Here is a 14,444-nt window from a genome sequence, read left to right on the forward strand (position 1 = left end):
GTAACATCGACCCGCTTGCGAGCGTACAGCGTTCGCAAGCGGGTCTGAATGAGACCCTAAATCTTTTTTTTTTTAAAGTCCTTGTACAGGTTGGAAAATGCCTTTTTATTTAAGTCAATTGTTTTTTGGAAGCACTCTTCACGGTCCCCTTCTGGGATGAAAATCCACTCCTAGCTGCAGAAGCAGGCACAGGATTCTCAAGAAAGACACAACGTAAGGCCTTAAATCAGGGGTATCCAACCTCGGTCCTCAAGAGCTCACGTTTTCCAGATGACCTAGCTGGTGCACAGGTGTATTCATTACTCACCAAAACATTTAGAAAGATACACAGGTGGAGTTAATTATTATAGTTTTGATTCTGTGAGGAGACTTGGAAACAATGCACTATTGGTAGCTCTCGAGGACCAGGGTTGGCTATCCCTGCCCTTAAATCATAGATCTTATGTTTGTCCACATATCTGTGCTGGTTAAGTGGCACTTTGAGGCCACTAACTATCTAAGTTTTTTTATGTCCCTGTACAGGTTGGGAAATGCCTTTATAGAAGGTTTGCAAAGCATTATTTAAGTCAATTGTTTATTTTTCTTTTGAAAGCACTCTTCCTGGTCCCCTTCTGGGATGAGAAAATCAACTCCCAGCAGCAGCAGCCATGTTCAAGGATTCTTCTGTGGCAAGGACTGATGTAAATGTACTGTATCACATTTATTTTGTAAATGTCTCCTCCCTCCCCTTCTACCTCATAATTTTTTTTTGGAATCCAAAAACGAAATTCAATTTACTACCAATCAACCACATACATACTCCAACTTCCTCAGGCCTCTCTTTAATAATAAAAGTGTTTCCTGATGTGCCATGTTTGAAGTTGAACTGCCATGTGTTTGTGCCACCCACTGCTGCAGCTTAGCTTAGTCAGCCAGCTATCTTGGTGCAAATTTTGGGCCTAAACTAGATGAAAAAATCAATATTGTGAGCTGTGAGGTGGTCAAAATTGACTGGAAACAAGTGGAAATAAATGTTATTGAGGTTATTAATACTGTAGGAACAAAAAAAGGACCATTTTATGTGATTTTAGCTGTTTTTATTATTTTTAAGAAAAAAATCCAGATCCAAAAACAAAACACGGAGGTGAGGTTTTGCCAAAACCAATGTAGATCCAAAACTAGGGGAGATCCAAAACCAAAACACGGGGGTCGGTGCACATCTCTAGAATAGATGCAGTATCCCAGTTGCAACTATGGCTGGGACTTGCCACCAAGATGATCCACCACCCGCGGATCCTAACAGTTTTCCAGGTCTCCTCACAGAATTGCAAGTGAAATAATTAGCTCCACCTGTGGATCTTCCAAAATGTGTCAGTGAGTAATGAACACACTTGTGCACTGGAAAAAATTAACTGTGTGGGGTCCTGAGGATCGATTTTGAGAACCACTGGTTTAGGCAAATGCAAATATAGCATACTTTAGGCCTGAGGATCCCAAACTCCGCCAATTATAGTTCAGGTTTTAAGGATATCCATGCTCGAGTCCAGATGGTTAAATCAAATTGACTGAGGAACTATTTAAGTTAACTGCACTCAAGCAAAGATGTTCTTAAAATAAGGCAGTGTTTCTCAAACTCGATCCTCAGGACCCCACACGGTACACAGGTGTAATCATTACTCACTGACACATTTTAAAAGGTACACAGGTGGAGCTAATTATTTCACTTGATTCAGTGTGGAGAAATGGAAAACATGCAATGTTTGGGGTCCTGAGGACAGAGTTTGAGAACCTGTGAAATAAGGACTGTAATGGCGGCGTTTGAAAACTTCTGCTTTAGGTTGTTGTTGTTTTGTCAGTGATGCCTTTAACAGAAGATAAGGGTAAAGTACCTGTTTTGCATATCCTTGAAGTGGTACATGTAAAGGCTTCCATACACCAGCGACTGATTGCCACGGTCATGCAATCCCCAGATGCCGGGTCAGAGAATAGCAGAACATCAATGGTCGCCAGTCAGCATTTCCAAACAGCGGACCATCGTTTCCGATCCGAGCCCAGGATCGCACAATAAGTCAGTAGATGTATGGGCCCCTTAAGTTTAAGATTCTAGACACAAACAACACAAAACTCATGAGAAGTACAACTTTAAACAGTTGAACTTTTTTGTCTGAGCATGCCTGCAGGTGAGATACAGTAGTGTATTATGTTAGGCTTTTCTCATGATTCGCCTTGTTACTCACTGGTAGCATACACTATTGTATGATTAAGATGAATAACCAGAGAATCTGTATGAGATGGTGACTGACTGCCTACCTGGAGCTCTAATTGGGAATACTCACCTGTAAAACATTGCAAGCTGCTTTTCCATCACACAGAACAGCTGTGAGGAATGCAAATTCCCTGCTACTTGTGATTAAGATGACTAGCGACTATACTGCTGACATAAACAGCTGGGCAGCCTACCTTACAGAAACTATAGAAGATTGCAATCCCCCAAGAGTCTCAGAGGCTGCTGCCATAGACAGGGAAGCATCGGTTTTGGAATTTATTTATAGAGTGCTGTTTGTCATTCACTCTATCAACCATTCTGTTGTTTTTAAATAAGGGAAGGCTGGACATATTGAGGCAATACATATTGTATTTCCCTTAATAAAGATCTCTGCTGGATGTCAGTATTGCTTCACAAACAGCAATTAAACTGCCAGCAGAGTTTCTATAAAACCTGCATGATACAGTCAAGATGTTTTTAACATTTACAGCACTTCAGCCTGCTATTAGTATTCTGTATGCCATATTGATGCAAACATTCACAAAACTGTCTTTGGGAAAAATTCACACCGTTATAGGAAAATCAATTGTTAATACTGACTTGAATATTTTAATTTTTGCCAGAAACATTGGACCACGTGTTGAAGTGCTAACTTCTAGACTAAAGCTGGCCACACACTAGACCAATTTACATCCAACCATCCAACTAGTTGATTGGTTGGAATGAAAATCTGGTAAGGTATGAAAGCAAATGACAATCAGCAATTTGCTCCCAAACGCCGTAAAATAGACAAAAACTGTTGTTTGTACAAATTGTTTAGATGACACATTTAACAAACTTGCCTGAACGACCATTTTCATCTGTTTTCTGGCATTTAGGAGCAAATTACTGATCATCAGTTACTCCCATACGTTACCAGATCTTCATTCCAACAAATCAACTAGTTGGATGGTTGGATGAAAGTTGGTCTAGTGTGTGGCCAGCTTAAATCATTATAAAATACTTAGCCCATATTCAGTATTGTATGGCTTTACTGGGTCTGTAGCTGTGTCCAGGGTTAAGCAATCACATTCAAAATCATGTTCTCAGGCACAGATGTGTTCTGTTATAGTGTGGCTTCAGTTGCGTTAAATAGCCCCTATCGGCTGTGCCAAGCATCTTTTTTGCCTAAAATGTGCATCTTATTCACCTAAATAAAATAACTGTAAGTGACAAAACTGCATTGCTAGCGTACAGTGACCACTTGGGTTTGCAACATTTGTACGACTGTCTCTGAATATGTGTAAAATGAGCTCCTATGCAAGCTGCCGTGGCTTTTCCTCATGCAAAGTTCCGTTGGGCTTCATCTGTGACTTTCTGTATAAAACCAATTAATGTGTTCTATCAATAAATTATAAAAAGGAGACAAAAGCTTGCCTGATTATTTTTCCAATGCAACATACTTTCTGTACTGTTATATTCTAGTGCTGTGGTTCTCAAATATTTACCTGCCATGACACACTGAAGAGTGACATCTACATACGCGACACAAAACTTTAAAGATATACAAATAGATGTAAATAATCCTTAGGTATCACTCAGATAAGTAGCAAGTATCTCAGAAGTTAGCAAAAATTCAATGGATCTCAGGTAAGTATGAGATTGGTATAAAATGCATGGCCGGCGGTTTGATTCCCGGCAACAGCAGCCCGATATCAGCAGAGATCCCTGCAGCGGAAGCCCGACAGCGCTGGAAATCCCGATCGTGGATAGGTAAGTATTGTATAACCTAACCTAACCCCCCTAACCCTAACCATCCTTAGGGAATTGGTATGAAATACCGCCGGCCGCAGCGGCAGGAGCAGAGTGTGACGCAGCGGAAGCCTGACAGCGCTGGAAATCGCGATCATGAATAGGTAAGTATCCACTAACCTAACCCCCCTAACCCTAACCCTCCTTAGGGGTGCCTAATCCTAACTTCCCCCCCAAGTGCCTAACCCTAACCACCCCCTTCCCCGCTGCCTAAACCTAAGTCTCCCAGGGGGGTGCCTAACCCTAAGTCCCCCCTGGGAGCACTAAACCTAACCCCCCCCCACGGCTGTCCGCTCGCTGCGCCCGGCATCACTACGGTCGGGATGCCGGGCGCCGGTCTCCCGGCGTCGGGGAAATGCCGGGCATCTACATCTAGACGCCCGGCATTTCACCCTTGCCGGGATATGACAGTCGGGAAGCCGGCTGCCGGTATTTAGGCAGTCGGCTTCCCGATTGCATACCGTATGAGAGATTTGTGTTTGTCAGGTAATTATGGAAAACTTTCTTAACACAAGTGTTAAAATCACTTTTTATAGTGACTAGTGCAGACCATTTCATGCATACCAAGAATTAAGGTGCATACACACGGTCAGATTTGTGAGATGTGTCAGATGAACGACTGAACGATTTGATGAACAATTTGACCAACGTTTTGAACTACGAACGATTTTTGACTGCATTAAAATGAATGGAATCGTCCAAATCTGACTGCAAACACATCAGATGTCAGATATCGCGCATCGTTCATCGATCATCTGACAAACATGTCAAATATGTCAGATTTTCCTTCAGATATGAACGATTGAACAATTTTTAAAATCATTATCGTTCAGATCTGAAGAAAAATCTGACCGTGTATATGCACCATTACAGTTTCACATCAATAACTCTTTACTACAATAAAATATTTATTTAGCTGGAACTCAGATTGACGGTCTGCTCCAGCTAAAATGAATCTCGATTAGACAGCAAAAATTATTATAGCTTACAAGCAATAAAACAAGTAGACACGTTCACTAAACTAAATACAGGTAATATCAAAGTAGAACCAAACTCCTTAAGTCCTAAAACAGTTTAGACTAATATACTGTAACTCACTATATTATATATAACTATGCATTCAGATACCAACAACTGGACTTCTGGGGCCCCATACACTAGTTTAAGTCTGTAAAACAGTTCCCGTTGGAGTACTCAATTGAGATTGCTATAGCATCTTATGTAGTTGACTCAGTTTTGTAAGTTCAGAATCCTATGCTAAATAAATGTTTTGCAGGTCTAGGCTAATTGTAATTCAAAGAACAAAGTTGTCTTTTCCTTTCTTTAAAATATGTCTCTGGTCTAATGGCGCACATTCACTACCCGACCCAGGGAAGACAGTACGATTACGACATCGTAATCGTACCATCGTTCCCCATCCCCTGCATTGCCTACACCGAACAATCAGTCTTCAGTGTAGGCACCCTCCATCATCCCCGAACATGGTCAATCTGTCATTATCGGCAGATTGACCAGCAGGTTCGGGTGATGATTGATGTTGGAAACGACCAGCGGGAGCGCACATCGCTGGTCGTTTCTGACATTTGCATGCCTGATTAACGAGCAATTGAATGATAACAATGTCGTTATCATTCAATCGCTCTGTTTAATCGGGTAGTGGATACCGGTCTTTAGTTTGCAATCAAGCAGAGTTGTTACTTATTATCATTCTGCAATTTGTTTCTGAAACAAGCGTCCCTTTATTTTGTTTTTAGCATATAGTTTTCTCTTTTTATCTTACAATCGGGGGGTGTTGAGGCAATCCTGCTGCTCGATACATATAGTAAATGACACAGGTAATTTAGTAGTCTCTCTTTCCTTGAGCGTTACCTGTCTCTCTGTCGCTGCTTGACTTTCGGTAGCCTTTAATCAGAATTCTCCCAATGGCATTCGGTATGGAATGCCGGCTGCCGCATGACCGGCAGTTCGAATCCCGGCTGCGGCAGCCCGACAAAACAGCAGAACCCGGCAGCGGAAGACCGACAGTGCTGGAAATCCCGATCGTCTAAAGGTAAGTATAAACTATTCTATTCTAACCCCCTAACCCTAACCCTCCTTAGGGGTGCCTAACCCTAACCTCCCCCCCAAGTGCCTAACCCTAACCCCCCCTCTAAGTGCCTAACCCTAATCCCCCCCTCCCCGCTGCCTAAACCTAGATCCCAGGGGGGGTGCCTAACCCTAAGACCCAGGGGGGTGCCTAACCTTAACCCTCCCTCCCCCTAGCCTAACCCTAACCCTCCCGGGGGGGTGCCTAACCCTAAGTCCCCCACGGGTGGCCTAAACCTAACCCTCCCCCCCCGCGGCTGTCTGTTTGCGGCATCGGGAAAATGACAGGCGTCTGGATTATAGACACCTGTCATTTAACCCTAGCCGGGATTAAGGATTCTAGATGCCGGCGGTCGGGATTGCGACCGCCTGCATCTTCAACGTATCCCCTCCTGATGTCCTTTTCACTATTACTGCCTTTGAGAGAGATTATTTGGTATACAGTTTTGAGATGTCTCTACCCCAATACAAAGGTGCACCTTTTGCCTCTCCCTGTCCTTCCATTAAAACAGAACAGTTGATCCCCCAACGGCTGAGCTACGAACTGCCCGTTGTAACATGCCTCTGGTCAGTCAGCATGAGCCAACTCCCAGGGTCCTAGCTTCACAACTTATGTCACAGGTGCAGCTCTTTCTAACAGAGTCTATTACTGCATGCTGGCTTTAGAAACAAGTTCCCTAACCATGCAGGCTAGTAGGGTATCACATCTATACCCCTTTTCCACCAAAATCTCAGGTCTGTCCCGGGATTTGGAACACGGTTCCAAGCCGGGTCAGACCCGTGATTTACCCCATTCCCACTGCAGCACCGACCCGGGAATGTCCCGGGTTGGTGCTGTTCACACTGCACACAGGTGCAGTGCCAGTTCTTGGAGATGATGTCACCACCAAATGCTGGAAACTACAGCTCTCCCCTGAATGACAGACCAGAGCGGACCAGCGACCTGGGGAGGGGGTTCTTCCCAGTGGTGGTGGGGTCAGCTGTGTGATGTCACAGCCTCCCTGTATGAAGTGGGGATGGGGTAAAAACCAGAATGGTCCAGACCATACGGGGTGGCTGTAATCTCTCCCTCCCCAGTGACAGACAGCATCTGAATAGCATACAATCAGCATGCTGTAAACGGGTCCCTGGTCGAAAGAACCGGGTTACCCATTTCCACTGAGTCTGACCAGGGTTTTACCCATGTAAAACCCTGCTCGAGATCCAGGAAGAATTGCCAGGTCAATCGACCTGGGATTTTTTCCTAGGAGCCTTTTCCACTGAGCCGCCACCCGGTTTGAGATGGCAATGACCTGGGTATTTTGGCCAGTGGAAAAGGGTTATTACTGTTCCCAAAGCACACACTCCCAATGGCACATATACAAACACCCCGTTATCTTTAGCCATTGTAGTTCACTTACCTGAGGACTCCCTTTCTCTTCATTTCCTCTTAAGCCGGGTACACACTATCCGATCCATCTTACGATATATGGTTCAGACGTGGATCGGAACAATATATCATTTGGATCTTATAGTGTTTTTGCCCGAATGTGCGTGCACGGCGGTTGTTAATCACAACGGCCCATCTGCTGTGCTGCAGAGCAGATGGGACGATGCAATGAACAACGCTCTGCTTCCAAATGCAGCATTGAACGATATATCACACAGTTGTACACCGGATCGTTCAGTTTATACGGCCAGCGTGACATATCGTTCAATCGCGTTATGCCATTGCTGGGTACACATATCGTATAGTGTGTACCGAGCTTTTGGGCCAGATTCAGTTAGACGCGATAAGCCCTGTTTTCACTCTAAATCATCGCTAATCGATAATTTCAAATTCGCGCAATTATTCGCACATGTGTGATAACTCCATAGACAGAAACCGGCTATAAGTTTTCACCATCTCAGAGTAGGTAAAAAAAAATGCAAAATCCATATTTTTGGCTAAAAATGTGGGGATTTTTTTCAGAACCCTTTGGACACCCCCCTTATGATAAATTAGCCAAATAGTTTTCATTAATTTGCATAATTTAGTCAAAAATTACAGAGCCGTAACTAGACTTTTTGGTGCCCTGGGCCAGAAAGAGCATCGGCGCCTTCCCCAATCTTTTCAAATAGAGACATAAGATGCGCATCCAAAAAAGGGGGTGGCCTAATGAGGAAGGGGCATGACAAATCTGATTTGTCCCGTTCAATGACGAAGGGGCACCGATCCCATTCTACCACTGTTATCCAGGTGTCACTGCTAAATACAGTGTGAATACAATGGCTGCAGTGACATCACAAAATAATTATGCAGTATAACTAAGTAGCTCTAGATGTAGGAGAGCACTGGTGAAGCTGCACCTGCACCTGCAGCAGGTTTTGTCCATCAGAACAGTCATGCAGAAGCCTGGAGCCAGCAGTGTAACTCACCGACTGAAGGTATAAAAAGTGCTGCTTGTAGTGTATATGCAGCAAATATCAATCGTTGGACAGGGCGGTTTTAGCGGCAGACAGAAGATGCCAGGGATAAAAGAAAAGAAAGCTACAAGTGAGAATGACTATAAACAGAAAATTGACAGACCCGAGTAGCGCTCCCCTGCCCTGCTGTGCCACATGTCGCTCCACCTTAGTTACAGCCCTGAAAAATTACATGTCAATTTTGGGTCGAACAAAATAAAAGCAGTGGAAAATGGGTTTAACGTAATGGGCCTGGTATTTTGGGGGGCTGTATGGATGGGACAGGTGTTTTAAACACTGCAGGTGGCTGCAGCAGGTGTATTTTTAAAAAAAATTAAAAGTGCACTTTAGAGAGACACAAAAATATACTTGCACCCATTTTAATGCACCCCCAATTTACGTCCAGCAGTTATTTTCTCAAAAAAATATTGCTTTTTATAATTTTTCAACACTTACAAATATGCATCTAACAGCCAATTGACCCAATTTAAGAATCCAAAATAATTTTATTACGGCCATTAAAACGGAATCGGTCTGTAATGCCGGCAGCTGATAAGCCACTGGGTGAAATACCAACACCAGAAGACCAAAGGCTCTATATCCCGACTGGGGCTGATCAGTACCCTAACCCTCCCCTGTCCACCCCCTGTACCTAACCCTAACCTCCCCCCCAGTGGTGCCTAACCTTCCCCCTGTCCAGCAGTTATTTTCTCAAAAATATATAGCTTTTTAGCTGATTAGCTGCCGGGTGAAATATCGACGCCAGCAGACCGAAGGCTCTACATACCGACTGGGGCTGGTAAGTACCCTAACCCTCCCCTGTCTCGCCCTAACCCTCCCTTAGTGGTGCCTAACCTCCCCCCGCTGGCGGCTGGCATTCCTGACTCCGGTAACATACTGTAACTATAACCCATTAAAACTAGATATGTGCACCGACCCCCGTGTTTTGGTTTTGGATCTGGATCTCCCCTGGTTTTGGATCTGGATTGGTATTGCCAAAACCTCACCTCCGTGTTTTGTTTTAATGTTTTGGTTTTGCCTTAAATAATCCTTTGCAAACCTTCTGTTCTGTAAAGGAATTTCCCAACCTGTACAGGGACATTAAAAAAAGTTAGCTAGTGGCCTTCAAATTGCCATTGTTCCCACTGTCCACTTCTTAGATATGGGAACAAGCGGAACAGAGCATTAAATGCAACATTTCAGTTTAAGGTTTAAGTTTTACGTTGTGTCTGGAGATCATTTAGAAAGCAGAAAAAGAGCTCCACCACAAGCGGCAGATGACTAAACTCACACACAAAGGTTTAATAGAAATAGATACAACACCAGATCAGATGTTTACCCTGGAGGATATGTCTGATTCATCATGGTGCCCCCAAGACCAAGATTGTGCAAATTCTGCCAAAAGAGAGACTGACACCATGGCTAAACATAAGAGTCACCTTCTGGATGTGAATTGTCTCATTTGCATGGGGAAAACCCAACCCTCAGATGAGATGGATCTCAGCCAGTGGACAACATTGAAATCACCATTAAAAAGTCACAATGGAAGACTACAGTATGGAGAATCTTTCTACACAATCAGGAGAGGCCTCAGAGAACATGAAAAATATGCTGTAGGTGCTGAACTTCAAGGGATTTCTCCATAATGTTCTGCAGAGTGGAGGTTTCATTCACATGTTTTCTATAAAGCAGTTCAAAGTTACAGCCTTCAAAGTGTCTGGCTATAACACCCACATTTGCCAGGAATTACCAAAGATTATTACAAGCAAAGGATTCATCTGTCCAAAATCTGTCTGGGAATTCATGGATCGTATTTGGCCTGAATGCACTGAGACATCCAGTGATTCTGTCACTGTGTTCTGTAGCCGACTTTATTCCTACCTGAATCGCAAAGTAAAATACGGAATAGTAAGCACAGACAACATGGAGGCCTTTGTTATTCCCCTGCCTGCATGCCAACCAATACCTCCCAGACTACACCCAACTGGAGGGACCAGGTCTTGATAATGACCATCCCCATCTGTTGCTAGGCCTTTTTCTTCAAAACCATCCATCCTGGACTACCTGTCCAAAAAGGGTGAGCAGGGTACAGAAAGAGGAGCTAGATGTCCCTGATGACATTTTTTTTTCATCTATAATAGATGATGTGGAGAGATAAGAGCTTTAAATGTTGGAACAGGGGCTCCCACCTATTTGGCTTCCCTCCAGAGAACAGAGCTCTCTTCCTCAGGAAGGATCTATGCCTGAGCTGATAGGTAGTCTCTGTCTGTTGGTAAACACCCTTCAGGAGTTGGCAACCCAAAATAGCAACAACTATAATAATAATGTGTCCACTGATAATGATAACCAGCCTGATCCCTTAACAGCAACATACCCCATATGGTCAACTCATAACATGACACTCAGTTTGCAGTCTCCTCTTCCTTATGACACTAATCCAGTCGCCATGGTTGATCAATCAGTCATGTGTGGTCCACCCAATTTTTGGCCTTCTACATTCATTTCTAACGTCATAATAACATATTAGACTTATAATCTTTGCTTTTGTTTACGGTTTTGAAAAGAACAGTTTTAGAATTTAGGATGTATACTCTATATAGGTTTGTAAATAAATATATGCTTTAGTTTTTAAGAACATATAACTTTAGAAGCTGTTAGGATAACATTTCTGCTATGTTTAAGATTAAAAAAAAAAAACTTTTTGTAACCCAATAACTTAAAAAAAAAGTTTTCATTGCAATATTTATGCAGCCCCTTGACAGACAGCAGCACAGTACCCCTGCGCACCTACGCCGATGACCATGACAGCCAGGTGTGGCTGACATGCACACAATAAAAATAGTTTATTTATTATTTTGGGCAGCAGCCCCTCGACATACAGGAGCACAGCACCCGTGTGCAGCTACGCTGATGACAGTGACAAGCCAGGTGTGGCTGACATGCACACAATAAAAATAGTTTATTTATTATTTTGGGCAGCAGCCCCTCCACAGACAGGAGCACAGCACCCCTACACACCTACGCCGATGACAGTGACAGCCGGGTGTGGCTGACACGCACACAATAAAAATAGTTTATTTATTATTTTGGGCAGCATCACCTCCACAGACAGCAGCACAGCACCCCTGCGCACCTTCGCCGATGACAGTGACAGCCAGGTGTGGCTGACATGCACACAATAAAAATTGTTTATTATTTTGGGAAGCAGCCCCTCGACAGCCAGGAGCACAGCACCCCTGCGCAGCTACGCCGATGACAATGACAAGCCAGGTGTGGCTGACACGCACACAAAAATTGTTTATTATTTTGGGCAACAGCCCCTCGACACACAAGAGCACAGCACCCCTGCGCAGCAACGCCGATGACAGTGACAGCCAAGTGTGGCTCACATGCACACAATAAAAAAATTTATTTATTATTTTGGGTATCAGCACCCCGAGAGACAGGAGCACAGCATTCCTGCGCAGCTACGCCAATGACAGTGACAGCCAGGTGTGGCTGACATACACACAGCTCCAGAACTTGGGCCCAGAGCACAGATTGACGATGACTGGAGTCGGGCAGCACTAGCTTGCGTTGCTGACTTGCTAGATCTTGTGCGGCTAAGCCTAACAAGCACAGACACACAGACAATTATTAGAAAAAAAAGACAATTGATTTTAATTTTTTTTTCTGCTTCAGAACCTGAGCCCAGAGCACCGATTGATCACGACTGGAGTCGGGCAGCACTAGGTTGCAACTTGCGTTGCTGGCTGGATCTTGTGCAGTTAAGCCTAACACGCACGCGCACACACACAGACAGTAAAAGATCAATAAAAAGACAATTGATCTTTATTTTTTTTCAGCTCCAGAACTTGGGCCCAGAGCACCGATTGATCATGACTGGAGTCGGGCAGCACTAATTTGTGTTGCCGACTTGCTAGATCTTGTGGGGCTAAGCCTAACACGCACAGACACATGGACAATTATTAGAAAAAAAAGACAATTGATTTTAATTTTTTTTTCAGCTCCAGAACTTGGGCCCAGAGCACCGATTGATCACGACTGGAGTCGGGCAGCACTAGGTTGCATTGCCGACTTGCTAGATCTTGTGCGGCTAAGGCTAACACGCACAGGCACACAGAAAATTATTAGAAAAAAGGACAATTTATTTTTATTTTTTTTCAGCTCCAGAACTTGGGCCCAGAGCACCGATTGATCACGACTGGAGTCGGGCAGCACTAGGTTGCAACTTGCATTGCTGGCTGGATCTTGTGCGGTTAAGCCTAACACGCGCGCACACACACAGTAAAAGATAAAAAAAAAGACAATTGATTTTTATTTTTTACAGCTCCAGAACTTGGGCCCAGAGCACCGATTGATCATGACTGGAGTTGGGCAGCACTAGGTTGCAACTTGCGTTGCTGGCTGGATCTTGTGCGGTTAAGCCTAACAACCATGCACACACAGAAAAATATTACACAAAAAGACACTTTTATTGTTTTTTTTTTACTATTTTTTTTTTTTAGTCCAGAACTTGGGCCCAGATGGACGCAGCAGAGCCCAGATGTATTCTGCACCATCCCAGATTGACACAGCAGACAGCACAGCCCAGAATGGATCAGCAGCACCAGCCCAGGACACAGCAGACAGCACAGCACCACCAGCCCAGGACACAGTAGACAGCACCAGCCCAGAATGGATCAGCAGTGCACCAGCTCAGGACACAGAAGACAGCATAACACCAAACAACACCAGCAACTCTCCCAGCCCTACACTACCCACCCTCCCTGTTCAGTCTCCACAGCCGGAGCGAAATGGCGCCCGCCGCGTGTTCCCTATATACTATATTGATCAGAGAGACGTAAGCCCGCGAACCGCGAGATTTCCGACTCTATGGTTTTGCCTCGGTTTTGAGATCTGAGTCAGGCGGGAAACCCCGAGCCTGCTTGGATCTGACTCAGGTCTGCTAAATTCGGGTGGGTTCGGATCTCTGAAATTGCTTAACTGTTACGTTATTGTCATGTAATTACTTATTTGTTTACCACTGTGGTGCTCTATAATTCCGCATTTTTCTACCATAGTGATGAACTATCATAACTACAGTAGCAATGCGGGTTCTTAATTTGTACCTTAACCCACATTGAAATGTTGCTTGGCCAGTCCCCAGATCATCCCATTAAATGTGCCTGGTGGTTTTCTCCAATTGCTTAGTTGTATTGTATTACAGTAGTTGGAGTAGGGTGGGGAATTCCCTGAATCAACCCCAGGTAAGTGATAACTACTACCTGCCATGAGGACTCCAATCAAGACTCGGGTGGAAAGTGGTGGCACTGCAATGAGAGGCGGGCTGATAGAACCCCAATGAGTGCAGAAGTCACAGGAGTTACAAACAACAGAACGTTTGGCTTTGATTTGTCTGTAAGAATTCTATATTAAATGGAGGAACCGGTTTCCTGTAGCACACAGAAGCAGTGACTAGAAATGTGGGGTGGCCTTTCATAGAAATATGGGCGTGAGCAATGAGCACTTCTGTACTACATTTCTTTAATAAACAGCAATGTTCTGAAATTACACTCTAAGTTTGTTTATTTTTATTTCATGTATTGCGATTACTACAAAATACAGTTTCTATTGTGGAATAGGGATATTGTATGGGTTACATTCCTATGTATTTTAACCTTGTCACATACCTGTACATGATAAATTGCTTAAACTGTTGTTTTTATGCATAAGGAGGCATGACATTAGGTGAGGTCTGTTGAATAACAGGGTGTCAATGCTATTCAATGCTGAAACATTTTCCTCTGCTCTTATGACATGTATCGTGTCTGGCTGCCCCAGCGGTTTGGCAGGTTGAGATGTGAGATTGAGAAGTTATTGGAGCATAAGGATCAGTTGTTGAAAGCAGAGGAGTAAC

The sequence above is a fragment of the Taudactylus pleione genome, unplaced genomic scaffold, assembly GCF_031769625.1.
Source record: "Taudactylus pleione unplaced genomic scaffold, aTauple2 ptg000556l, whole genome shotgun sequence".
NCBI classification, from domain to species: domain Eukaryota; kingdom Metazoa; phylum Chordata; class Amphibia; order Anura; family Myobatrachidae; genus Taudactylus; species Taudactylus pleione.